Genomic DNA, 27,742 nt, shown 5'->3' on the forward strand with positions numbered 1-27,742 from the left:
ATAAATGTTACACTGCAAATCTGAATCTCAGGAAATGTTCAGGGCATATTTTAATACAAAATCAAGAAAAGAAAATATATTCTGCATGATAAACATCTTTTAAATATATAAAATATTTAATCTCAGGAAATGTCCGGGCATATTTCAACTCAAAATAAAGAGAAGAAAATATAATTTGTTCATAAAAATGAGCATCTTACAAATTATGATAAAATATGACATATGAGACATACTGTATATACTGAATATAGGATTGTGATTTATTAAAAGTGTGTGTGTGTGTGTGTGTGTACTGGTATGGTTTACGAGGACATGGTTATACAATAACATGGGTACTACAACGTAAACATGGTTTATGAGGACACTTCCTGTGTCCCCGTAAAACAAAAGGCTTAAAAAACATACAAAACGGTGTTTTATGAAATTCAAAAATTGCCAGTAGTTTCCTGTAAGGGTTAGGTGTAGAGTTGGTGTAGGGCAATAGCACATACAGTTTGTACAGTATAAAAACCATTACGCCTATGGAGAGTCCCCGTAAACCGCAAATGCCAGACTGAGTGTGTGTGTGTGTGTGTGTGTGTGTGTGTGTGTGTGTGTGTGTGTATTTCTGTATTCCAAGAATTTTTTCCCCCGACATTACTATAATTCAATTTTGCATTACAGTATAATGGATATTTGGGGGGAAATGTGCTTATTTATTATGAAAAATAATGTGACAAAGTGAAAAATCTTAGAGGTCCTAAAAAATAAGCCTCATTTTCTTATGCAAAATATAAATTCTTTTTTTCTCTCTCTTTTGATTTTAGGGTGACATTTTGTGTCCATATGTATGTAGTGAATCTAGCTTCACGGTACATCAATCACTCAAACACATACACAAACTTGCCCATGTGCACCAAACCCTGTGTTACTGTATCACGCTCTCAAGATGAAACAAAGCATTTTGAGTGTGTCAGTGAGAACCATACAAGAGAAGCGGATGAGAGAAAAGAGGATTAGAGAAACAGAGAAACGACGAGAGGAGTGCGAGATCTCCCATTAAATAAAGGCTTTTGCGCTCTGGTTATCTCCAATGCTTTGATTGTTCTGGTTTAATGGCTAAAGACCACAGGATCAACACTTCATTTCAAACAGAATGAAATGTGCCTTGACATTAACCTAAAAACAACTATTCGAATGGTTCACATTCATCAGATTTATGACCTTTTTATAGCTGTTCATGCAAACATGTCCTAAAGCGTCCAGTCGGGCTTGCATTTCAAATGCAAGAGCTGTTAGAGCTCTTATGAGCTTTCACTGGTCATAAGAGAAAAAGAACAGTATAAACAGAATAAATAAGTGAGCTTGTAAGACGGATAGTGAGACAAATACATTTTTTGCTTTGATCTGTCACATCTTAACTAGGCTATATATAACGGCTTCATAAGATTTTCTCTGCAGACAAGCAAAAAAAAAACATGAAATCACATCAAAATTAAAGATTTTTAATGGTACATGCATTTTCAATCGATATCAATATGTTCAAATAAAAGTGTCTAAAAGGTGTACTTCTTAGTATCATACACTATAACCATATATCATGTAAGTATGATTACAATTAAGGATTGAAACATATTTTATGCAAGTACAAAAACAGAGACACAAATGTTTGGTCAATGCATTGATTTTTTTATTGGATCTGTAACTCTTCCTTACTTTTTCATCTTGCTTTCAGTTTTTTAATGTATTTTTTTATTTGAAAAGGACCCTCTCCCCATGAAATGAGATCAAAGCGTTTAAGACGCAATTATCTTCCTTAAGAATCAGATTAAGACAGTGAGGGAAAAAAGTCATGGCCTCAAAGAAAAATCTCCCTTCGTGATCACAAACTTCACTACTTCAAAGAGCTGTGGAGCGAGTGCCACTTGCAGAGACTGGAGCCTGTGCATATGTGTGTTAGCTTTATCTAACATTATGCATGGTTGAAAACATTTGCATCCATAAGCATAAAATGCGGCAAAACTAAGACTGGCTGAGGGAGAATTTTTTTGTAAAACTATTTCAGGGCTTCAATAGGAAAAATTACTTTAACGAACAATTTGAGCACAAATTCTGATTGTTACAAAGCGAGTTCTTTCAGTGCAAATGGATAGAGGCTACTGTTGATTGAATTCGGTCTGTGCATTAGAAATATTTTTCTACGACTATTTCTGCCGGTTACATCGTTACACCAGTAGGTGGCAGCAAGTGACTGTGTTTAAGAATGAGTCGTAATAATTCATTCAGCCCATTCGTTCAAAAACGCTGATTCATTCGAGCGAGAAACAAGTGAATGTAAATCATTCATTCAACTGATTCATTTAAATAGCTGATTAATTGACGAACCAAACTGACTTTATGAATGAATGAGTCATTGAATCATTCACTCAAAATTATTCGTTCAAAACACTGAATCATTAAGAAACATATAACAGCTGTTTGTTGACGGTTTTGCCCTGCCCCTGGCTTATGGAACTGTTTTTGTCAGAGGAGCAAAAATGTAAGTCATTGAACATTAACTTCTTGTTTATTAAACTGTTTTCGTAAAAGTAACAGCCTTGCATGCCTCCTCGTCACTCCAAGACATACTTGGCTGTGATTATGTCTACCTGTGTTTTCGAAAGTGCCACAGAAACAACGTTTACACTGCACTTGCTTAGAGTTGTCTCAGCATATTTACCATATAAAGCTTGCCCTACTGTGTCATATTTGAAACATGAACATTCAAAGCCTCTATTTTATCAACATGATCAAAATTTAACTGAAAAACCTGTTATACATAAGATGCCCTATGATTTAAAGTTCATACTTTAAGTAAAAGTCCAGTTAATATGATTCAAATGTCCACCTTTGGGTTGTAGTACACTTGTCTTTTCCAGTGAAATGTTTAATGATTTTTATAAAGTAAACGTAAGAATAACTTTTATATTGTGTATAATATTTCAAGATAAAATGTAGTACCCTGAATAAATATCTTTTTTTTTTTTTTTAAATCATGTTAAAATGTATCAAATATGATACAATGGGTTTTTTGAGGAACATTTATCTCTCAATCATCATTGTATTGCATTGCATTATATGTTTTGCAACAATTTGTCTCCTCTGTGTCAGCATAGCATCATTTTGCTGATGTAGAGGAGACGAATTGTTAAATAAAGTTGTTATTTTTATTTTCTTTGGGTACAAAAAGTATTCTCGTAGCTTTGTAAAATTACAGTTGAACCACTGATGGCAGATGGACTATTTTGACGATGTCTTTCATACTTTTCTGGGCTTTGACAGTGTTAATTGTTTGAAAATCACAAGCCTACTGGTTCTCATCCAAAATATCTTAAATTGTGTTCTGAAGACGAACGAAGCTTTTACAGGTCTGGAACGACATGGGGGTAAGTGATTATGACAAAATTTTCATTTTGGGGTGGAGTAACCCTTTAATGTAAGTAGTCAGAATTTTATCTTACCGTTTTGGCATAAAAATAACAACATCTGCAATAAATTGCATAATTTTGTTTTGGGCCTGAGAATAAAATTGATGGGTTTTTTTCCCTCCTCAAGTGTGAGCTTCATATTCTCATTATATCATACTATATTAGCCATAAAAGGCTGATGTATCAAGTGATACAAAACAGAAAGCACATGTGCAAACTTTTTAAAAAAAAATACTGTCTAAAGGTTCAACAAACTTTTATCTTAAAAATTGATTTTTTTTACTTATGTCAGGCTATATAGGGATAAATTGGGATATATAAACTATTTTAACATCTAAAAAATTACACATCACCCTTTAGAACGACAGTGTTCCTGTCTTGTGTGCAGTGAGCTGAGTGTGTGATGTTTTTGGCTTTAGTAGTTTTAGCTTTAGTAGTTTATTTGTTGAGGAGAGGAATATTCTGCACAGAAACAGTCAGATGTTTGCTTTACCTTGGAAGGAAGACAAAAAATAGAAGGAAATAAAATGAAATGTCAGAGACACTCGCCAGTTTTTCAGATAATGTGGGTATGAGCCACCCTGACCAAGAGTTCAACAGTCTCCACAAGGAACCTTTACTCTTGCATTAAGAAATTATTTTCTATTACAATATTGATGACCTCATAAAAAAGAAACTGAAATAATGCACTCAGAATAAATCTGTCATACTGAAGACGTGCATGTGCATGTGTCACGCACTAAAAAGAATAAAACTATGTTTGGACACACATCCATCCAGTGTCGGGAATAAATGCAAACGCTGACAAAACTTTTTGACAGCCCAGGCCCTCATTAACATTCTCTCCAGTGGAAATATGTAAATCACATTTCATAAAGGGGAGGTATTCATAAAACGCCCTGCAAGCAAAATATTGATGCACAACAGGATGCACGCTCACAAACAAACACGCACATACCTTTCACTCTTCTTTCTGTGCTTAACACTTGTGCTCACAGGTTTATGAAATCATTGAACATTTTTTTAATTCGGCCAAATTCTTCAGTGCAAAAAAACCCATGATGGTTCTAAGTGTTTTAAAGGAATAGTTCAGCTAAAAATGAATTTTTGCTGAACATTTATTCACCCCCAGGCCAACCAAGATGTAGATGAGTTTTTCGTCATCAGAACAGATTTGGTGAATTTTATAACCTCACTTGCTCACCAGTGGATCCTCTGCAGTGATTGGGTGCCGTCAGAATGAGAGTCAAAACAAATGATAAAAACATCACAATAATCCACAAGCTGCATATAGATGTATAGATTAAGATGTTTTTAACGTCAAACCTTTGCTTCTGGCTAAAATATGATTCCTCTATCCATAATATTGCTTTCTAAGGGGAAAAAGTCATCTCGTCTGAATCAGGAGAAAGATATGCACAGATCAAACACAGTTTACAATAAAAACAGTCTGGATCTTAGAGGACAGTAGGGGATGGATGTTTACACCGGAGGAAGCATTATTATAGATTATGGAGAGGTATTTTAGCCAGACATGACAATTAAAAGTTAAAACATCTCAATGGATTTTTAAAATTACAAACATGTGAGTTTGTGGATTACTTAGATGACGTGTTTGGATTCTGATGGCACCCGTTCACTGCAAAGGATCCATTGGTGAGTCAGTGATGTAATGCTACATTTCTCCAAATCTGTTCCAGTGAAGAAACAAACTCATCCACATCTTGTATGGCCTGAGGGTGAGTACATTTTCAGCAAATGTCCATTTTTTTGCACAAACTATTCTTTTAATGCATTGCTGTGTTGTTGCAGCTATTTGCCAAGGTGTTCTGGTTGGTTGCTTACTGGTTCAAGCCCAAGTCTCTATGACTCCTGGCTCGAGTAACTCCTTCAATCTAAATTTATGGGATTTTTTTTTTTGTAATATCCACAAAATGAAAATCATAATTCTGATTGCTTAGCATAGTATAATGGCACACCGCTCCTCAACATGCAGAACAAAAGGTTAGGGGTTTGTTCAAATTGCTAATAGTAGAATGAGCAACAGTAATGTTCCAAGCACCCCATAAAGTCTGTTCATTGCACGCCTGCACTGCAGCACTCATTCCCATTCTGAGCACATTAGGGCTACTGACCGCCAGTATTCAGTACCTATATAGACAACACTAGATGACAGAGTGCACATATAACCATGCCATTAAAAATTTAAAAAGTTTGGGCTTGCACTGAGATTGCACTGTCTCTCTGCGAAGCAATGACTTTGAGGCTGTACAGTAAGACATCATTAGTATTGCACACATCCCTGCACTTCTGTAATGGCCTGATGCTGCTGACACTATCTGCTTCGAACATGCAATCTGATTGGAGAATACCACCCACAATCTATACAGCACTCCACACCTATTGGCTGGTGGGGAATGTCAATTAAATCTAGCGGACAGCTGTGTAATAAAAGTGTCTGAGTGAGTCATGCAATGTCAGATGATGGACTTTCGTCATTTGAAACATTTTCTTACTCTATAAATGGAATTAAGTCTTAAAGCAAGAGAGCTGAGCAACAGCTTGAAAATTGATGCAGCTACTCTGTTCCAGACAGTAAAGTTGCAGAGATTTAGTCGTAACTTTTCTCTGTGACAATGCACTTTAAAGTTTAAGTGCTAACTTATATCAGTTCCTCTTCACAGTTTTACATCTCATTTGGAGATAAATGCTTTAGTTGTAGTAGTAAATGGCTGGGTTAGGCTAGTGTTGTTATAGTTCAAGTTGGCATAAAAAGGAATTTGCAATTGCCTTTTCTTCCCAATTGTGATGTACATCCAAGTGAAACGGCTTCCTGAATGAGGAAAAAATGGGGGACTTGATTTTGTTCATCAGGAATTAAGTGAATCGTTTTATCGTTGTCGTTTGCTATTTCTGTGATCATATACTAGAGACCGGTTGTCCTACTCTCACATCAAGACATATGTCATCAGAGAAGAGAAGAGATGTCATTGCAAGGGAAAGTGGAAATTATTTGATTAAAAATTACTAGAGGACAAAAAAAAAAATTCAGGTGCATGGATAAATCACTTATAAAAAACACTGCAATATTTCATTTAAAAAAAAAAGTTGATTTGGTTTTCATGGAAACTTTAACTAAAACTAAAATTATTTATTATCATTTTAGTGAAATAAAGTAAAATACAAATATTGGATGAAAAACTTTTTAAAAAAGTAAAAAATAAATAAATAAAAAAGCTGTCTTAGTAACTATATGAAATAAGGTTTAAAATAAAGTACTAGTATTACTAAAATAAAACTAAAATAAAGCTAAAAAAATATGAAAAATTAAAACTAATAAAAATGACAAAAGCTCATAATAATTTCTAACACAAACTGAAATTAATATGAAAACTGAAAATAAAATAAGGTTTATTCAATATAATATAATATAATACATAAATGATAATAAAATAGCACTGGTTTAGTATGTGACACATGGCTCAGTATGGTGTTCATTCACCTCCATTGATTCTCCTAAAATTTCTTAGGTGAAAAAAAATTGATAAAAATGAGAGAATTGTTGAAATATACAGTGACAAATGCTACAGTATAAAATACGTGTATAGAATAGCTCAGATAATTTGGTTTTGGGAGAACTTAATGAGAAATGTTTAGGTTCATATTCGTATCTCTTTCTTTTGGATTGAAGACTTGGCAAGCCTGAGGTGAGCTGAGACTTCTTCTGAAACGCTGGAGACACGTGTGAGATTTCTCAGAAGAACGGTGGAAGATTTAACAAAAAGGATCTCCACTGAACCGTGTTGATGTCTAGACTGAACAGTTGAGACTGAAAATATTTCAGTTGTGTTCAAACAAAATGTAAAAAAATCTCTGTACAAATTAAAAGGGACAACAAGTCATTTTGATGTTCATTCAAACACCATCACCAGCTTGTCCAGTGATTTTTAATGAGTTTAGAACCTGGGATATTGGCATTCTAAAAATGCAGTAGAAAAACGTGTTTCTCCATTCCGCTGCCTATGTTTCATGTTTTTTTAAAAGCAAAAGCGCATTCTGTGTGAATGACCCTTAGTGAGTAGTGAGTAAAGGATCTTTATGTTCAGTATACTAGTCCTTCGTCTGTTAAACTTATAAAAAGTCTTTATAAAAAATTTCACAGAACTTAAAAAACGGTGTCACTTCTGCTCACACATGCACATGCCAGCATATACACACACATACTAGAGGGGAAAACTTAATCAGCACTCTCTCCCAGGGGTTTATCTCTCTCTCTCTCTCTCTCTCTCTCTCTCTCCCTCTCCTTTTCTTGCCCTATCTTTTTCTTTCTCACCATCACAGACACACACACTCGCCTGAACGCTAGCACGCCCTCTGAAGTTTTCCGATGCAGTTTGTTTCTATGGCAACAGGAGGCCTTGTTTCCCTGCGGTTGACTACTTGAAGTTTTTTATGCCTTTAATTATGAATGGAGGGGTTTGATAATCAGAGACAGATACAGACAGATGCAGAATGAATGATTTAAGTCTTGTATTCTTGGCTCTTTTACTCCTATTTAGGAAAAAACAGGAAGGGACAGCAATGGAAAGGCCTGACAAAACCGAAATGATGTTTTTGTGTGAATTATGTTCATTAAAAACATTACATAACTCACTAACAAAAAAGCTACATTTTCTGCACCAGCTTGCCCAATTTGTTGGACAAAAAAAACTATTTGGATTATGTACTGTACCAAGGCAGGCTTTTCATATGCATCTAAATATATATATATATATATATATATATACAGTATCTCACAGAAGTGAGTACACCCCTCACATTTTTGTAAATATTTTATTATATCTTTTCATGTGACAACACTGAAGAAATGACACTTTGCTACAATGTAAAGTAGTGAGTGTACAGCTTGTATAACAGTGTAAATTTGCTGTCCCCTCAAAATAACTGAACACACAGCCATTAATGTCTAAACCGCTGGCCACAAAAGTGAGTACACCCCTAAGTGAATATGTCCAAATTGGGCCCAATTAGGCATTTTCTCTCCCTGGTGTAATGTGACTCGTTAGTGTTACAAGGGCTCAGGTGTCAATGGGGAGCAGGTGTGTTAAATTTGGTGTTATCACTCTCACTCTCTCATATTGGTCACTGGAAGTTCAACATGGCACCTCATGGCAAAGAACTCTCTGAGGATCTGAAAAGAAGAATTGTTGCTCTACATAAAGATGGCGTAGGCTATAAGAAAATTGCCAAGACCCTGAAACTGAGCTGCACCACAGTGGCCAAGACCATACAGCGGTTTAACAGGACAGGTTCCACTCAGAACAGGCCTCACCATGGTCGACCAAAGAAGTTGGGTGCATGTGCTCAGCGTCATATCCAGAGGTTGTGTTTGGGAAATAGATGTATGAGTGCTGCCAGCATTGCTGCAGAGGTTGAAGGGGTGGGGGGTCAGCCTGTCAGTGCTCAGACCATACTCCGCACACTGTATCAAATTGGTCTGCATGGCTGTCGTCCCAGAAGGAAGCCTCTTCTATAGATGATGCACAAGAAAGCCCACGAACAGTTTGCTGAAGACAAGCAGACTAAGGACATGGATTACTGGAACCATGTCCTGTGGTCTGATGAGACCAAGATAAACTTATTTGGTTCAGATGGTGTCAAGTGTGTGTGGCGGCAACCAGGTGAGGAGTACAAAGAGTACAAAGTGTGTCTTGCCTACAGTCAAGCATGGTGGTGGGAGTGTCATGGTCTGGGGCTGCATGAGTGCTGCCAGCACTGGGGAGCTACAGTTCATTGAGGGAACCATGAATGCCAACATGTACTGTGACATACTGAAGCAGAACATGATCCCCTCCCTTCGGAGACTGGGCTGCAGGGCAGTATTCCAACATGATAACGACCCCAAACACACCTCCAAGACGACCACTGCCTTGCTAAAGAAGCTGAGGGTAAAGGTGATGGACTGGCCAAGCGTGTCTCCAGACCTAAACCCTATTGAGCATCTGTGGGACATCCTCAAATGGAAGGTGGAGGAGAGCAAGGTCTCTAACATCCACCAGCTCCGTGATGTCGTCATGGAGGAGTGGAAGAGGACTCCAGTGGCAACCTGTGAAGCTCTGGTGAACTCCATGCCCAAGAGGGTTAAGGCAGTGCTGGAAAATAATGGTGGCCACACAAAATATTGACACTTTGGGCCCAATTTGGACATTTTCACTTGTGTACTCACTTTTGTGGCCAGCGGTTTAGACATTAATGGCTGTGTGTTGAGTTATTTTGAGGGGACAGCAAATTTACACTGTTATACAAGCTGTACACTCACTACTTTACATTGTAACAAAGTGTCATTTCTTCAGTGTTGTCACATGAAAAGATATAATAAAATATTTACAAAAATGTAAGGGGTGTACTCACTTCTGTGAGATACTGTATGCTGAACTTTAATTGTAATTGTGTAAAGTGTAGATTTCTGCCATGTGGACTTTGTAGTTTCTTCGCCCTACTTCCTGCTTCAGTTCTATAGAACGTACAGTATACACTGTACAATGAGAAAATGTGCTATTGTCTTTAAGGAGCTATTTCTGCCTGACCTGATCCTTAAATATGGCTTGTATTTGTGTAAGGTTTAGCTGGTTAGCATGGCCTAGTTAGCCTCTGCTAGATGCTGTAACTACTCCATCTGGCCCAAAAAGCATCAACAATCGCATCTCTTAAAGCTCAGGTGATTGGTTCAAATGGATAGATTTGAAGTTGATTCAGGTATACCAAACAATATTTTTGACTAGATAATCAGTTGATAATCATTTTTTTGACATTTCTAGGTTCTTTTGGAGAAAATTGAGTGTTCTGTGCTGCATTTGCTTGAATGTAACATTTCTTGGCTTAGCTCAGCATTCTTTTTATCAACTTTGAAAGAAAATTATCGCTTTGAAGACATTTATATTCTTTTACATGTTTTATTTAAATCCACTGAGTGTTTATGAATTTACGTACACTCAGTATCTCTTTTGCGGCAGGAAAATTAGCTCTTTTATATAGCTCTAAATTAGACATATAAGCAGCATTTGCACAATAATCTCACTAATATTTTACTGTACTATATATTACTGTTCAAAAGCTTGAGGTTAGTCAGATTTCTTTTTTTTAAAGAAATAAATACTTTTATTCAGCAAGGATGCATTTAAATGACCAAAAGTGAGAGTAAAAGTTTAGTTTAAATAAAAAAATTTGAACTTGCTATTCATCAAAGAATACTAAAAACAGATCAATCACAGTTTCCACATAAATATTAAGCAGCACAAGTGTTAGCACATAATAATGATAATAATTGAGCACAAAATTAGCATATTAGATTGATTTCTAAAGGATCAGGTGGCACTGAAATGCTGCTAAAAAAATCAGCCTTGCCATCAGTTGCCAATAGTTGTTTTCAATTGTAATAATATTTCACAATATTACTATTTTTACTTCAATTTTTAACAAATAAATTCAGGGTTTTCAAAACTTTTCAGAAACAAAAGATCTTAGAGAACCCAAACCTTTGAGCGTTAGTGTACATATTTCATACGTCTATTGTTCCTAGAGTGACAGTTCAAGAACAAGAGCTGTGGAGCATGAGAGAAATATTATATTCACAGTAATTATATTTGTTGAAATGCAGACAGGCGCACACAGATTCACACACACTCAAACACCTACATAATACAGTCTGAAACAGCAAACTGTGGCTATTGAAAGCAAATACTGTCAGTTACAGTAATGACCAGTTATACGGCCGTCAGAAAACATTAAAGCAAAGTCGATACAAAGCGCTAATGGTGTCTCCATTGTTATATGTAACTGAACCCTTCAGTAATGGTTTCATTATTGGTTTATCAGTTTCACTGTGCAAACACGTATACAGTAATGCATCAAAACTTTGTGTCCTTGCCAATCCTTTTCTGAGTTTTCCCAGTTGCGTCTTTGAAAAGCAAACTCTCTCTCAGTCACGAACTCGCTCCCTTTCTCTGTGGCCACAGGGGAAATATCTGCCGCTACACAAAGCCTGCATTTATCTTAATTACATTTACCTGCTCTAACAGTCTAAGAGATGTTCGTGTTCACCCCGTCTGATGTTCTATATTTATCCTCAATCTGACTAACTTGCTATGAATGGTTTTTAAAAGTAATTGATTTTTTTTCTATGCTCAGATGTGGTCTAGTGATGGCTCCACATCCTTTAGACAGTGAGAGTGTTCATGAAGAAGCACTTACTTTTTACTCAAATGTCTTACGTAAGTGGAGAGAATAATGCAATAAATATCATCAGAACAGGCAATGACATCATAACACTGCATACGGGGGAATAAAACATTTTTTTTTTGTCATTGAAAAGTTGCAGATGTTGTGAAGTTTTAAAGAATTTCTAACTTTTAGCAGCATGGATGCTTTTTTCCGCCACTGAATAAAGAAATAAAAAAGGTAATTGTGACTTTTTATCTCAGAATTGAGAAGAAAAGTCCAAACTGTAAGATATAAACTCGCAAGTTATAGTTACAGTTATAGTTTTTATAGTATAAACTCGCAATAGGGATTTTATATCTTGCAGTTTAGACTTTTTTCTCAGAATTGCTAGAAAGATAGTAAGAATTGTGAGCTGAGAAGTTGAAATTAGCTTAATTTTTATTCTGGAGCAGGAAAAAAATTAAAAATTAAAAGAAGAATTCTGTTTAGAATTTGTTCTCTGTGGTATTTGTCTTTAATATTTTTTTTATTTTATTTCAAAGTACAGAAAGCTAAAACTGAATATTGATTATTTTATATGATATAGATAAGACAACAGTGCTCCCAAAAAGTGTTTGGTCACTCAAGCAACATGGAAAGATTTAATTGAATTGGTAATACAATATCAAACCAAATTGAATCTGTAATATTGGCTATATAAGACATTATCCCCCGGTTTCACAGACAAGGCTTAAGCCTAGTCCTAGACTAAAATGTAAATCAGAGCTGTTTCAGCTGAAAGCAACTTGCACTGACTGATCTTAAAATATATCAGTGCCTTTGTTTTGTCTCAAGATGGACACCAGTAATGTTTTTTCTAAGGTACTTTTATAAAAATTACTTAAATGTCTTAATTTATCTATGGCCTAATCCTGACTTAGTCTAAACCCTGTCTGTGAAACCAGGCCATAGAAAGTTAAGTTGAGCCAAAAGTCAGTTTTGAAGTTCACACAGGTGTCATGATCAACATCTGACCAGTAGAAAGTCGTAATTTTGTATGTATTTTTTATCATTTAAAATGCTTTTTTTGCATGGCATTTTTTGCATGAAAAGTTTGCTGTATTAATATATTGTGGTCTTCTGGGGCAGGTACCAGCTTCACATGCTTGCGCAGTGCAGTTTTCAAATAGTGCCACAGATTGTCAGCTGGACTGAGATCACAGCTTTGAGTAAACCATTGTAACACATTCATTCATTCAAACTTTTTGTTCTCGAGCCACTCTGATGTTAATTTGGCCTAGTGTTTGTGATGATTATCATGACAGAAAAACTTTGACATGGACCTTCTGTTTATAGCAGACTGAAACAGGTCCTTTTGCAGAAGTTATTTGTATTTTGCACCATTCATTCTTCTTTCTGTTGTAACAGGATGTCCAGATAAAAAGCATGATGCAACCACAGCCAAACAAAGGCTTTGTATACTTGAACAGTTGCACAAGTATAGTTTCTTATGTATTTGAAATCTTCAAAAAGTTTTGTCTCAATAACATAAAACAAAATCGGCAAAATGTTTCAACAGTAATTTTGAAAATTACTATTGCTTATTTTTTGTATGAAGCAATACCATTCTTAGGTTTTTGCACACAGTCTTCTCGTTGCAGTTTCTCCCTTTCATATTCATCGTTACTTTTTCTGGAATAAAGGCAAATTTGCGTAATTCTTGCATAAAGCTCTTGATAATGGTTAGCAGTTTGATCTACCTTCGTTGTAATGTTACTGAAATTTGTAGCTCTTTCAAAGTGACTGTTGCATTGTCTTTGGGGTTGAAACATTAAACAATTTACTGCCATTTAATAAGCTTTCTTTGTATATAAAATCACTTTTGTAAATTTAATTTGATGCGGATACCAAAGTGGAATGTCTCGTATTTGATCCTATTGCTTCTTAAAAAAAATAGACTTCATTTGCACAACTGTTCTTTAGATCCAAACAGATAAAAAAATACATTGACATTTCTGTTTTTATCATACAGGTCAGTGGAAAACTGACAGGAAGATGGAGGGAGGGAGGGAGGGAGTCAGCAAGAGAATGGGATCAGGACATCATGACCCAGCTTAGATTCAAACCCAGGTCTTATTGAGCTTCATATCCTAAGTATGTCATGATCGTTGCATCATGTGCCACAGCTCCAACCAGATGCAATTTTAAAATTAATTTAACAAAGTTGTCAGTTGTCAACAAGATTTGACTTTGTGACTAAATCTTTTCTTACTAATGTAAGAAATATTCCTCTGAGCGACATCAGCTAAAATCTGACAACTGCCACAGATTTTGGGGAGTTGTTTTCCAAAAGTGTTGTAGTTATTTGAATTAACTTCAGTTGCCAATTGTACGATAATTTTTCATTTTAGGTTCTGCTATGGGAAATTTTGTGAACAGTGTATTTTTAGTATTCAACAAAGTAATTTAGTTTATAAAAGTATTTGAAGCAATTTTAATTTAAATGTCAGAACTTTTAATTCTGTAAAATTATTATTTTTTTCTCTGAAGGGTCTGAATAGAGTCTAGTCATTTATATGAGAGTTTAAGTGCTATATTTAATGAAGATACTTAATTAGAGTATATTGAGAAAGTTTTCTAGTTTTACTTTACAGGTTAGAATAAGTTTCTATGAAGATTGCACAGTCCAAACATGTTCCACTTAAAGCATTACATCACTTATTTTCCTATTGGTTATTAATATTCAGAATGAGTCCTGCTGTCATTGCCCTGAATAAGACATCGGAGAGAAATGAGACTCAAGAGACTACGCTCTCTGAGCATGATGAGTCATTACCACGCGTATTTTTTAATTAGCCAGCGCCGGAGGCTAAGGCACACCTCTCCGACCTCATGCTGTGAAACATACAAAAAAAGGAAAGAAAAAAGTAAATGAACGAGGTCACTGAAGGTGCATTTCCATGAGGTAAATGAAATCATAAGAGTTCTGCAGATTTTCATTAAGTCATCAGCTACAAATTACTGGAAGTCTTTGGTAAAGATTTTGGTATAAGACTTTTTACAAGGTCATCAGAGTCATACAAATCAGACGACATGACTGTGCTATTGACAAAAAAGACAAAAAGTTAGTGCTTCTGGTTGATTTTGAGTACTTACTGTAAAGTAAATGACAACACTTGTCAGACTGAATATTCAAAAAACATTGAAAATACACTTGATATAGACCATGACTCCAATGTTCTACATTTACATTTAGTCATTTAGCAGACGCTTTTATTCAAAGCGATTTACAAATGAGAACAACTGAGATTAGAATAAAAACTGGCTGTAAATTGTAAAAAATGTATAACATTTTAATCAAAAGTCTTAAAATCTGGGACAATGTTTGTTTGTTTTTTTTCATAATAATAATTATTATTCCTTAAACAACTAATTTCTCTAAAAATGTTTTATCAGTTATAGGTTTGGGATAGATCAGGTGCATTCTCATGTAAGGAACATACTGTATATACACACACACACATATATATATATATATATATATATATATATGAAATTTAGATTATTTTATTTATATATCTTTCAGAATGTATCAAACATGAATACAAAACATGTTTTAAATGATTTTTTCCTTTTCATCATGCTAGATAGAGGTCGACCGATAGTGGATTTTACCGATACCGATAGTTAGGTTGGACCACACTGGCCGATACCGATTAATCAACCGATAGTTTTAAAAATAGATACTGACAGAGAGCTAGTGCTTTACTATTAAAAAAATAAAAAATAAAAAATAAGCAGCAACAGTACTGAACCATACTTTGTAAATGAATAAAAAATATTAATATTATTTACTATATTGATCATTAAAGTTATTTCATAGTTTGCTAATGTTAAAAGAAGAAACTTTAAAATTTAAAAATGTAGCCTATTATTAGCTAATAGTGAATGTTGAAATGAACAAACTCTAACAAGGAACAATACTTCTACAGTTTTCATTAATGCTACGAACGGACTCTTATTGTTAAATATTACCATTTAATTTCAACAGCCATGCTCTACACAAGGCCATAGCATTACAATTACATACATATGGATATTGTATGTGTACTCGAACACTTTATTTGCTTTTATTTTTTAACACTTGATAATTATCTAATCAAAAAAAAAAAAAAAGTTAAGTCACAAAACAAAAGCGCCAAAAGCGCAAAAGCGCAGCGCTGCGTCTAGGAGAACTCAGAGGTATCACACACACATGCCAGATGCTTTGCGTTCAAATCAAGTAGCGGTCTAAAACAATTTATTTAATCACCAAACGGACATAAGTTTGCTTCAAGAATGAACAATGTGGCATAAATGAGTTTGAAGTTTGGTGTTTAAAAAAACTGAGCAAGAGGAAAGAGAACACGCAATCTGTATTACAGCTCTCTATATGAAGCATACTGAAGCATACACTTTATTAGAGCCACAGAAAGACAAACGTTTTGCTGAAAAATGCACAATACATAATTTATAGCCTAGGGTGAAGTCATTATGTACATTCACAACAATTTGGGACAAATATAATGTAATTTAATAGAAAACTATGTGAATGGCGCTCTGTTCCGCGGCAGGCTTTTCTGTCGGCTGTATTTAAATGCGAGTCTGGAGTTTCCCGCTCTGTGCAGCGCGCAGTGTCACGTGTCAAAATAAACAACACGTGCTGTCAGTGATTTCTCGTACTGTATAATGCCAGCGGACCCTTCTCAGCCACTCCAGCAACGATTGCAAACCGGAAAACTATCGGCATGGATTTTTGCCGATAACCGATAGTTGTGGCAATCAACTATCGGTGCCGATTAATCGGCAAAACCGATGAATCGGTCGACCTCTAATGCTAGACATCACAAACAGCGCTCGTGAAAACAGCCTTGAAAGAGCCTCCAGGCTCACAGATCTCAGCCATTAGAATGAAAAAATGCTTCCCGAAAAGGTTCGGCGGCGGTAAACTTTCATCCAATTAGAGAACAGCGTTGATGCTGCTCTCCCATACATGCCAATGTGAAAATTGCTATTAGTCACAGTCCTAGTTTGTGTGCTTTCGGTGTGATATAATCTTAGCACTCACAGCCCCATCTTTACTCTATTAAATTGAAGTGTTCAAGGGAAACAAAACACTGATGGTGGAGCGCTACTGGAGGAAGTTTGCTGAGTGCTTCTGTCTTATCTGTGCTTAACAGGCCATGGTGTTAATGTGTGGGTCGTGGCAGATATTGCAACTTCCTGCTGATCTGTCTCCAGGTTTCATAATTTTCTTTTATAATGACTACAGCTAGATTGGTGGCAGGGACAGCTGGTCTGAGAACATCCCAGCTTGTGCCAAGAGCAACGCTGCAGCCTTTTCTTTTTTTTTTTTCTCACAATTTCCTGTTTACCTCAGCAAACTTTCAATATGCAACCTGCTAATATTTGGCCATAACCAAAACCCTCGTAAAAGACCTTTATTGAAGCTCCTGTGCTTAATACTTTGTTAAACTTGAAATACAACACAAGCATATAAGCTAATGAGCTATTTGAAATTAGAAAACTGCTGCTTTTCTTTCTTGAGTTAGTGGAGCTGTACAAAGTCAGAGAAGTCAAGGAAGATGGGCAGACTTGACTTCTCTTGAGACGTAAAGCATTCAGGTGTATCCAATTTTCCAAGCTGGTCCACACAGCTGGTTTGAAGGAACGTTTTTTCCCCCTCTTTTAATCTCTTTAAAGCTGCAGTAAGCTGTAACTTTACAACTTTGTGTACAACTTTTTTTTTTTTATTCCATTGATTTTTTCTATTGATTCAGATGCTCTTATCCAGTTTGGTCCAATTAAGGCTATTTTCACATTTACATTTGCATTTACATCTAGGTCTTTTATTTTCTGGTTTTTGCCAAGGTGTTGCTATGCAGTTACCAAATGATTCTGAATGGTCGCTAGGCGATTTTCTACTTGCCCAAGATGAGCCCATCCCATATTATCTACAATATTATAGTTATGTAAGTATTTTCTAACATTTTGTGACTGTTAAATACTTTGTGTAGCTATAACCTAACTAATTGCATGCTAAATGTAATTGTATTCTAAGTGTAATTAGTGGTGCTTGCTGGTTACTATTGCTCATACATACTATTCAGAACGCATCTACCAGTTATGCTACAGACATTAAATTGTAAATTTTTACTACCACACAATTTAATGTCTGTAGCATAACTGGTAGATGCGTTCTGAATAGTATGTATGAGCAATAGTAACCAGCAAGCACCACTAATTACACTTAGAATACAATTATATTTAGCATGCACCAATTTAGTTAGGTTATAGCTACACAAAGTATTTGAGTGGATTTATAGTTTATATAATATTATGAAATAATCAAGGTTTGTTTGTTTTTTGTTTTTTTTTCTTTTAAGGTTACCATTTAAGGTTAAAAACAATATTTATGAATACTCGTTTTCATATTCCACTTAATGCATTCGGTTTCTTCAAATGGTTTGAGTTGCCTTAACTTGTTGGGTTGTACAGTTTAATATAGTTATTGTTATAGTTATCTTTATAGACCTTAGTCAGGTTCGACGCCATATTAAATTATACGCAGAGGAAAACAAGGCTATGAGGGATAGACTTACAGTCTTTACACTGGAACACACTGCATAAAGATCCTAGATCAAGTAATTTTTACGGCTCACAACTTCACCTGAACAATCGGTATGTTGTTAAACAACAGTACAGACCATTGACAGAATTTAACCTGTCAAAAATTAAATATGGTGCTCTATAGTTATCGATCTCGGTGTGAACGAGCCTTTACTCACTCTCATGTTCTTCCAAACCTGTGTGACTTTCTTTCTTCTGTGGGACACAAAAAAATATATTTTGAAGAACGTTAGCTTCCAAACAACACTGGACCCCACTGACTTAGATTGCATATCTGATATCTATGATATCTAAAAATATCATACATGTTCGAGATGTTCATTTTTATTTTTGGGTGAACTGTCCCTTTAATGACAATTGCCAGGACAAGTAGCTAAAATAAACAAGCCATTCTATTCTAGGCCTCAAACCCTGAGAAGCACAGCAATTGCAAGTTCTAATCATGCGAGACTGAAAGACTAAAGTGGGCAGGCCATTGGCAACACTTTAAGTCTATAACAGTTTCTTTAATTAAATTCATGACTGAATTTCCGGAGGTTAAAAACAAGTGGAGCATTGTGGATGCGCTGGAGGGGATGTGTGGTAGATGCTGGTAGGCCGGGCGAGGAGGTTCTATACCCTAGGTTATTAAAAACCCAAAGGCGAAGAATAGATCTCCACTAATGACAGGATTAAGAATAAGAGCCATTCATCTTACGCAGATTTGCCCCACTGCATTTCTGCACTCTGCGCTAACTGCACTAGCTTTAATTGGGCAAGGCTGGAGCAGAAAGATCCTCAATTAGACACTCAGTGGCGGATCTCCTGGGTTAAAGAACTGGTGCGGAACAAAAAAAACAGGCTTAAGACGTGCGGAAGTAAGAACAAAGAGAGGAAACGGGCAAAGGAATCTGAAAGCCCCGGCCTTGACACGTACACACACTTTCATCATTAAAGGAGAACTCAGAAAAAAGGGTCTTCTTGACATCGGAGCTGAGCGCATGTGGATTCCCACCAGCTTCTGCAAAACCTTGGGGGTCCGACTGACAGGTTTGTCTGATTAATGGACGACTTTCTGACTCTCCATCTTCTCTGTATGTTACCCGTTATGACTTTGAAAAGACCCTCACGGAGAGCGGTAGAGACACATCATTGTTAGTGTGTGAATTAGGACCTCAAGGTGAAGGAAGAGAATGGACTGCGTCCAATAGCGTGACAACCTTAATGAGATCATACTTCATCATTGACTTCACAGCTGACACAAAACACATGGTCCTGGTAGCACACATCAATGGCTCATAGTCCTGCAGAGTGCTCTTTATCCAACATTATAAGCAGTCGAAAGACCATGGAGAGAACGGAATGGGATAAGATGACTCAGAATGTATGCTGTGACATTTCAAAACTACACGGTTTGACCCAGGAGATCAAGGTTTGTCTGATAAGTTTAGGCAGGTAGCCCCTGCTGGTAGACACTGTTACTACATCATTTGGGCAAAAAGCATGCTTGCATTCAACAGTACCCTGGCCCAACTAAATACTAGTTTTGCAAAGCACTCACAATATTTATTTATTTATTTATTCTTGATATATTCATAAAATGTATGTTTTCCATGTCTGTCTTGAGATTTAATGGAAATTGTAACTGTTATCTTTGCTACTGGGGGATATTTATGGATTATTGGCAAAATAATTTTTCTGCAGAAATACACAATTGATAAACATTGATATGATTTGAATGCACTTTTATTATTCCCTTTCCTAAATATAGATTTTCTTAAAAATAGTCATCATTTACTCACCCTAATGGAGTGGAACAGAAAAGATATTTTGAGAATTTGTTTTTTTCGTCCATACAGTCTAAGTTTCAAAATATCTTTTTTTATGTTCCACAAAAGAAAGTCATACATGTTTGGAACAATGGAAAAACATGAGGGTGAGTACATTTTTGACACTCCTCAGCAATTCATTCATAAATTAAATCATTAACTGGTGTCTTGGATAAGGAAAAATGACGTATACAAATATGGCTTATGCTTATGTGTATGATTACAAATATGATTTATGCTTATGTGTTTGTTTATGTGCACAAATTGTTGTTTTTCAAATAACTGAAGTAGGCAGACTTTAAATATCTACTGTATCTTTGCCTTATACATATAATTAAAAGTAGTCAGATATAGCGTGTTAATTATCTAGGGTTAAGAGGTTTTGACTCTGTGAAATGGTCTTTGCAGAAAGATATGTGCTGAGAGATGACTTTTGCAGGAGATCTATATGCTCCTTTTAGCTTGTGTTTGCAACCAAAAGCCATGTTGATATTTTTGACTGATCTCAAATGTCTAGTGCACAGCAGAAAGAGGAAGACCGTTTTGGTCCCCAAAGAGAGGATCTGAAAGTACCGAGATATTTGGGTTAAGCCAGCATGTGGACTTTGGGCTTGGCAGTTATTGTGTTTTGATATGTGACAAACTGTAGCTTTATGTTAATTATTGAGCTCTTCTTATATTTAGATTTTGTAAGGGTATAAAAGATGTGCTGCACCCCTCCCCTGCAGACTCTTCTTCTCTCTTCTCCTCTCCTCTTGAAACTTCAGGTTTTACTCTTCAATACTTTGGGTGCACCTTTTAAAACTTTTATGACGGGTTTTATTCATTGCAGATTGATTTCTCTTTTTAGGAAGATTTTATCTCTTTTTAGAATATTTGTAGTATTTTCAAAAGGAAATTGTTCCTTATTAATACTTAATATGAACTCAAAATTGGTTATTATCTTTACTAATGGTTTTAACTATGTAAGGTTTGAAATATGAGTGATTTGTATTAACTGTACTAACAGCTGCATATGCTGTTTTGCATATGATTATTAAATTTCATGTTTCATTTTCGAGTTATGTTTCATAGTTATTATTTTTGAAACTTTAAAGAATAAATTAGCATATTCCTTCAACCTAACCGTCTGGCCTGAATTGGATTTCGCATCATTAACCATTGTAAAATAATTCAGTAAAAATATGTAGTTAAATATTGCTCTTTATTAATATACTTTATTGGTGCTGTTCATTAATATACATTATTATTTTTTCAACCTAGGCTTATTGGCATAAAAAATTTACCTATATATACAGTATATACTACAGTTTATACTGCACTAAAGGCAGGAAAACACCAAATTTTATTCCTTTTCAAACTAATTTTAATTGCAGGCTGAATAAGCTTACTTTTTCCACACAGAAAGTATCGCGAAACGTGCAAGAAGCAATGTAAGGGAAGTCTCTGCAGGCATGTTTTTCCAACGAGCCTAGATCGACTTTTTTGTGTTTTATATGAAACATTTTGAACCTACTATGCAACAGTGGCTGTTTGGCTAAAATTATTCCTCAAATCCTAAAAAGGGTAAAAATTCTTGAGATTTTTAGCTCTAGTTTTTGTAGCGATTGTAGGTACTCAATCATCTGATGTTGGCAATTTGAGTAGACTGCGTTGCTCTTCTTTATTTCTTATGTACCCTTTTCATGCTCCTGTATGACCAAGATCTTAACAAAGCTGTTATATTTAAAATATTCTGATCTTTTTTTTTTTTTGAAAGCCACATAATTTGTCTTTGACAAGCAAAGTGTGCTTCACAAGTCATGTCTCTGTTAAATTATAACACAGATTCTTTTTCACTTACAGCCAATTTGCATACATAAAAATGTCTAAAATATTCATAACTATGTAAGTAGGTCAAAAGGTGGACACAGTATTAATCGCCTTCCCCAAGCTTGCGTCCTCGGCCTGTGCATGTGTGGCGTGAGTGTGGTAGACCTCTGTTCTGTGTTGATTTGTTGCACATTAATCCAAGGAAATGTCAGGAGATATTGACCCATTATGCAGTGAGACATAAGAGGTCATAATGTCACGGCTGTACAATGAATACACCACAGCTGTTGGTATCCTTGCAGTGTAATAGGCGAGGTCAATGCCCAGTTGCCTGGAGATTGACGAGAGGGGTTTGATTTCTGTTATCAGTATGTATGATAAGTGAGGGCCACGCTGACGCAGAGCAATAACTGCTTGATTACATAGAACGTCTGTCATCACAATCTGAAAGTGACTCTAACAAGCTCAGCAGCAAGCTGGGGAATACACTCTTTTATGAGCTCAGAGCCTAGCGAGACGCAAGGTGCCGTTTGATGCGCGGAGCCGGTAATGAGCATGCGTCCAGTGTCACACACCACAACGTCGATCAAAGTCAAGGCAACCATGGCAACGCTACATCTCCGATAGCATGCCGCCTTGCCTTTTCAAATGCTCTAATCACATTTAGAGAGGATGGAAGTTTAATCATGCTGCAGGTGACACTGTTGAGACTGAATATCTGTAATGGCAGATGATATGATACTTCATGGCATTCCACCTGACGTGTCTTAACTAGGTGTGATGCGACATGTTTCCAGTGACAGGCGATTTTTCTGTCTACGCTGAATGCAAAAATGCTGCGTAATGTGAGACAGTCTCAGATAATCAGAATATATTTGATATTTAATGTACAGTTTCACTATAAAGGTTCTTAATTGGCATATATGTGTATGTGAAGAACCTTAAACATCCATGGAGCATTTCCTATGCACACAGAAAGGTTCTTCTTTAAAAGATTATTAAAGGGTTTTTCATACTAAGAAAAAATGGTTTACAACTTTTCAGTAAAAGGTTCTTTGAGGTACCTATAATGGTTCTTCTGTGGCATTGCCGCAACAACTTTTTTTGCAGTCCGTAACTTTTTTTGGTTAAAAATCATCCAAAATCAATATTTGAGCAAGTACATAACCAGCCAGTGTTATCGCCTTACTTTAGCGGCCGATTCACAACAGTTAGCTTATAATAATGTTTTCTAATTTGAGTGGTACGGGTAGGTTTTCACAGGAAATTCGAGCATGCCGCTGCGTCATTACGTCACGTCTGTAAATATAAAGAAGTTGTCCCGGCTAGTAGGCTATCGCATGTGAGGATCCTGCAGGTGCCGGAACGTTTATAGCCTTTTCTCACAGCAGCTGGAATAATTAAATGTATCATTTTGATGGTAGATTGTAATCCAGAAAGGATTGTGTGTTTATGAAACACATGTGAATGAAATTTAATTATATGCCAGTTTTAAATTCTTCTGATTACAGATAGCCTGGGATTACACAAGATTTGTTTTTTTAAAGAAAACCAGTTCGATGGGAGCATAGTTAGCTTTTTGGGTTAAAATAATTTATTAATATGAAATTCGAATGGCATGACAATTAGATATTAGACTGTACAGAAATTTAAATATATACGCTAATACACACTACACTCATAGTCACGCAATGCTGATGTTGTTAACATTAATAATTTGAGAATAAAGTATAACAATAATAATAATTTACATGGTTTAATGTGATATGAGCTAAACGATCTTTAGATTTAATCACCATTGCACGATTTATGGTAATGCTTTTTTCCTCAGTTGGTCAGAACAAAAGTGGCAGACTTGTTACTTACTTGTTCAGATGGCAATATACGGTGAAAATTCTTATTTGGGTCATATTTCCAAGACATAGGCTAGAATATGTTATTGCGAAGTACAGTAAACATCCACACCGGTGCGGTGACTGACAGCTACACATTCACCTCAAAACATTAGATTCATCCGCCCTGGAGCTATGCCAACTCACAACCCCACGCAAGGAAGATAATTCCGCAAGCAGCTGCAATTCCAGGTTTTCAAACAGAGATGGTGACAAAGAGGCAAAACTTACGAACTGCAGCTTTAAGTTTATTAAGCAGGATTTTGGATGAGATTTCACTACCCAGTGGAAATTCCATGGCCATTTCCATCCACTCTTGCAATTCCAGACTTACAAAATTCCCAACAATTCATCTCCAGATTCATTTTTAAAGGCAGTTCATCTGAAAATTAAAATTCTGCCAATATTTACTCATCCTCTGAGAAGATTACCCCCCTCCCATATAATGAAAGTTAATGAAATGGACTGAAATCCAGCCTTCTTTGAATTTGAATCTTCTTTTGTGTTCCAGAAGAAAGAAATGCATATTAGGTGGAATGACTTGAGGGTGAGTAAATAAACCTATGACATAAAATAAAATGTCTTTCCAAACCTGTATGAATTTCTTTCTTCTGTAGAATGCAAAAGAAGATATTTTGAAGAAACAGTTTTGGTTCCCATTGACTTTTGTTTGAACAAAAAATACAGTGGACATCAATGGAATCCGAAACTGTTTGGTTATGAACATTCTTCAAAATACCTTATTTTCAGCAGAAGAAAGAAAATCTTTCTGGTTTGGAATGACATGAAGTTGAGTAAATGATGAACAAATTGTCATTTTTGAATGAACTGTGCTTTAAGACAAATTGTGTTATTTTCACCCAGCCGAAATAGATGTCTGCTTTGGACTACAGTGGCCAAGTTGCATACAAACACACCTAGTCATCATTATGCTACAAGTTCAAACTGTCTGGGAGCTAAACTGACTAAGCCTTCAATTTTGCTGTTCTTCTGACCATCAAAGAGAATTTGTATTGTCAGACACTCAGGCTAATAGTTTAAGCCCTTCTCCCAAAAATCATCTCTCATGAATGCAAGTAGGGCAGCCTTCTGAATCTGATGAGAATGGGCAAGAAAAGTGCTATAAAGTACATGAGGGAGAGAGAGTCTTCGCTTAGAGACAGAAACTTTGATCTCTCTGAGGTTCTCACATTTATGCATTACATCTGTGCATTCCTTTCCTTTCCATCCATTATATTGATTTATTAAAATTCATTGGATTAAATGAATATTTGGAACATGCTGGATACTAAATAAAGCTGTCTGCTTCTGGACAAATCATAAACATGAACAAATTATGAAATTGAGTAAAGGTGCTATCCTAGCAACCATGATATATGTACATTGGTTTGTACAGTAGCTCAGATATCTGTCACAAAATTCTAGACTTTTCTGCACAGACAACAAAATCTTTGTATGTTTTTAAAGTGGCCAGCATGACTTCATGAAATGAACAACCAGACATCTGAGGAAGCTGCGATCTGGATGTAAGTACTTATACTTTAAATTTGTTAATTCATCTATGCCTAACAAACCCATTAAAACAAATAGCTCTAGAGTTGCTCACAATTAGACTGAATAGGATTCAGTTGTTCAGCCTTCAATGACTCCATTGGAAAATGAATCACAAAACAGAGTGCCTTTGCAAGGTCTCGATTAAATTTTTTACATTCACACCCAAACGAGTAAGATTCCATGGCAGTGGCAGTTTTCAGATTGTGATCACTTACCTTCATTTAAAAACACTCCAGGTCAGCTATAAAATAATATTTTTCATCATGTAATGATTTTACGAACCTTGATACCACTACAAGTTTTGAGCCAGTCGCGTTCAGTAAATCATGAAGCAGACTTGATACACCAAGCAACACTGAGCTCTGTCCAGCGTTCTGAAAAGCTTTGCTGTATATTGATTTCAACCTTTGGAATGGCTTCTGTTCTAATGGAACGTTCACATACAAGTTCAATCTGCGCTATTTTTAATTTGTAGATTTATGCAGTGTGCTCATTATACAATGTGCGAATTAATGCAGTTTTGGGGACTACAAATGAACTATTTCATGGAATTTTGAATTCATGCGCTTCAGTGTTTCAAGGGAATAAACGTAGCCTCCAAAGCAATTTTTTCACGTTTTAACGGGTTTTTTCTTTAATATACTGTACGTGTGATATGTTAATATTGAGGTGAAGTTATAATTATAGTTCCTACTTATATTTCGCCCATACAGTCAAACAACGAAAATTTTCTAACGGGAAGTTCTCTAGCGGCGTATTGTTGCTATGGTTATTGCCTCAGGCGAAAGCAATTCGCAAATGTGTTTTTGAGCAGGTGAAACTGCGACAAATTTGGTGTCTGAAAAGTTTGAGAACGTTAATAAAATCCATAATGTAATACATTCAATTAAACCAGTTGAATGTACTCTGTAAGACCCCTCAACTATTTGTTTTGATTGACAGCCCTGATTAGAACCCCAACCCATAATTCGCAACCTGGCTTGGACACATGCGCCAGACGAACATCTTTTGCCGTTACGTCGCGTCTCATTGCCTTACGCCATAAGCACAATTTTTATTTATTTATTTATTTAGACGCCTTAAGACGCTGTTGTTGTCAAGTTAAAAAAGAAGAGGAAAAAAAATAGTTCAACTTCAAAACACCTGCGATCCGTTCCATTGCGTTGCACTCCGTCTTGGCGTTTTTAATACGTTGGAACGCGTCCAGTCTGAACGGCCCCTTTACTGAACAACAGCTTTTACTTTTTGCATTCCGCTCGTTTCCGTCTGTGTCCTACATTTGTCGCTTGCTTAAAATCTCATTCGTATCGCATGAGACAGCGCTGTACCGATAGGCTCGGTGGTCTGGTCTCACTTGGATCGGAAGCAGTCGCAAAGGAGTAGCCCAACTCTGAATACTAATTTCTTCATGCCCTTCGGTATAAGACGGCCTTGGTACAGGTAGAGAGCCAAAATGTTTCCCACAGAACAGGGAAGCACAGACCCTCACGAGCTACCTATGACCGGTGCGCCGAATCCAACGAAGCGGGTGTAATCGATGAGTGGATATCGATACGAAAGACCATTGCGCTATTGACACATAGAGTTGACTACAGACTAGAGAGAATGTTCGTCGCCTCTTATTTTAATGCAACTTGAAGCCTTACCTTTTAAGATGACAAGCCTCCTGTCAAGGTGTTGTGATGAGAGAGTGTTGGTCTGTAGATCTCATTTACTTCAGAACTGCAAAATCCAGCACTGCGGACGCATCAAGCAGCAAATGCCCGCTGCTGGAACAAGCCACTGCGGCAGCTACAAATCTCCTGGTCCGGAGGAGCACGCGGTGATTAATTCTAGTCTAAAGCGTGATGGAGAGTTCGTATTTTTTCCACCTTCCGTCCCGTGTTTATCCTGCTCTGAGCCAGAGTGCCTATACTTCTCACCACCAAGCGGTGGACTGAGCAGCAACCAGTCAGATGCTGTCAGACACACACACACTCACAGCGAGTTGTGTGTGTGGGGAGGTGGGGGTGATTGACAGGTTGTTATTATTTCCCACTGAGGGGGAATTAGATTACTGTGGCATTATTTGGGGGGTTTCAGATTAGAAATCGTTAACCCAAATCATTTTTCATATTGTTCAGTGATTACACTGTTCATACTTTATCCAGGGTGCGAAATAAGATGGGGTTTCTGGAGGATCGAGGCTCCGACAAATTGTTGGGGCGTCTTACAACGTAGGCTACATAAGTTCAATTCTACACATATTATATTTTATTATATGATTATATTATATTGAGTGCTGGGCAACAATTAATCGCAATTAATCGCATCCAAAATAAAAGTTTTTGTTTATATAATATGTGTTTACTGTGTATATTTA

At 36.2% G+C, this 27,742-nt stretch overlaps 1 protein-coding gene across 1 annotated transcript in view; it reads right to left on the reverse strand.

Annotated features, from left to right (window-relative positions):
• elfn1b (extracellular leucine-rich repeat and fibronectin type III domain containing 1b) overlaps positions 1-27,321 on the reverse strand; it is an 89,711-nt gene extending 62,390 nt beyond the window's left edge. Inside the window, exon 1 of the mRNA XM_058768338.1 lies at positions 27,027-27,321. The gene's annotated coding sequence lies outside the window, so the exon portion shown is untranslated. The remainder of the gene's footprint in view (positions 1-27,026) is intronic.
• Between the last annotated feature and the right edge of the window lie 421 nt (positions 27,322-27,742).

Source organism: Onychostoma macrolepis, chromosome 01, assembly GCF_012432095.1.
Source record: "Onychostoma macrolepis isolate SWU-2019 chromosome 01, ASM1243209v1, whole genome shotgun sequence".
NCBI classification, from domain to species: Eukaryota; Metazoa; Chordata; class Actinopteri; order Cypriniformes; family Cyprinidae; genus Onychostoma; species Onychostoma macrolepis.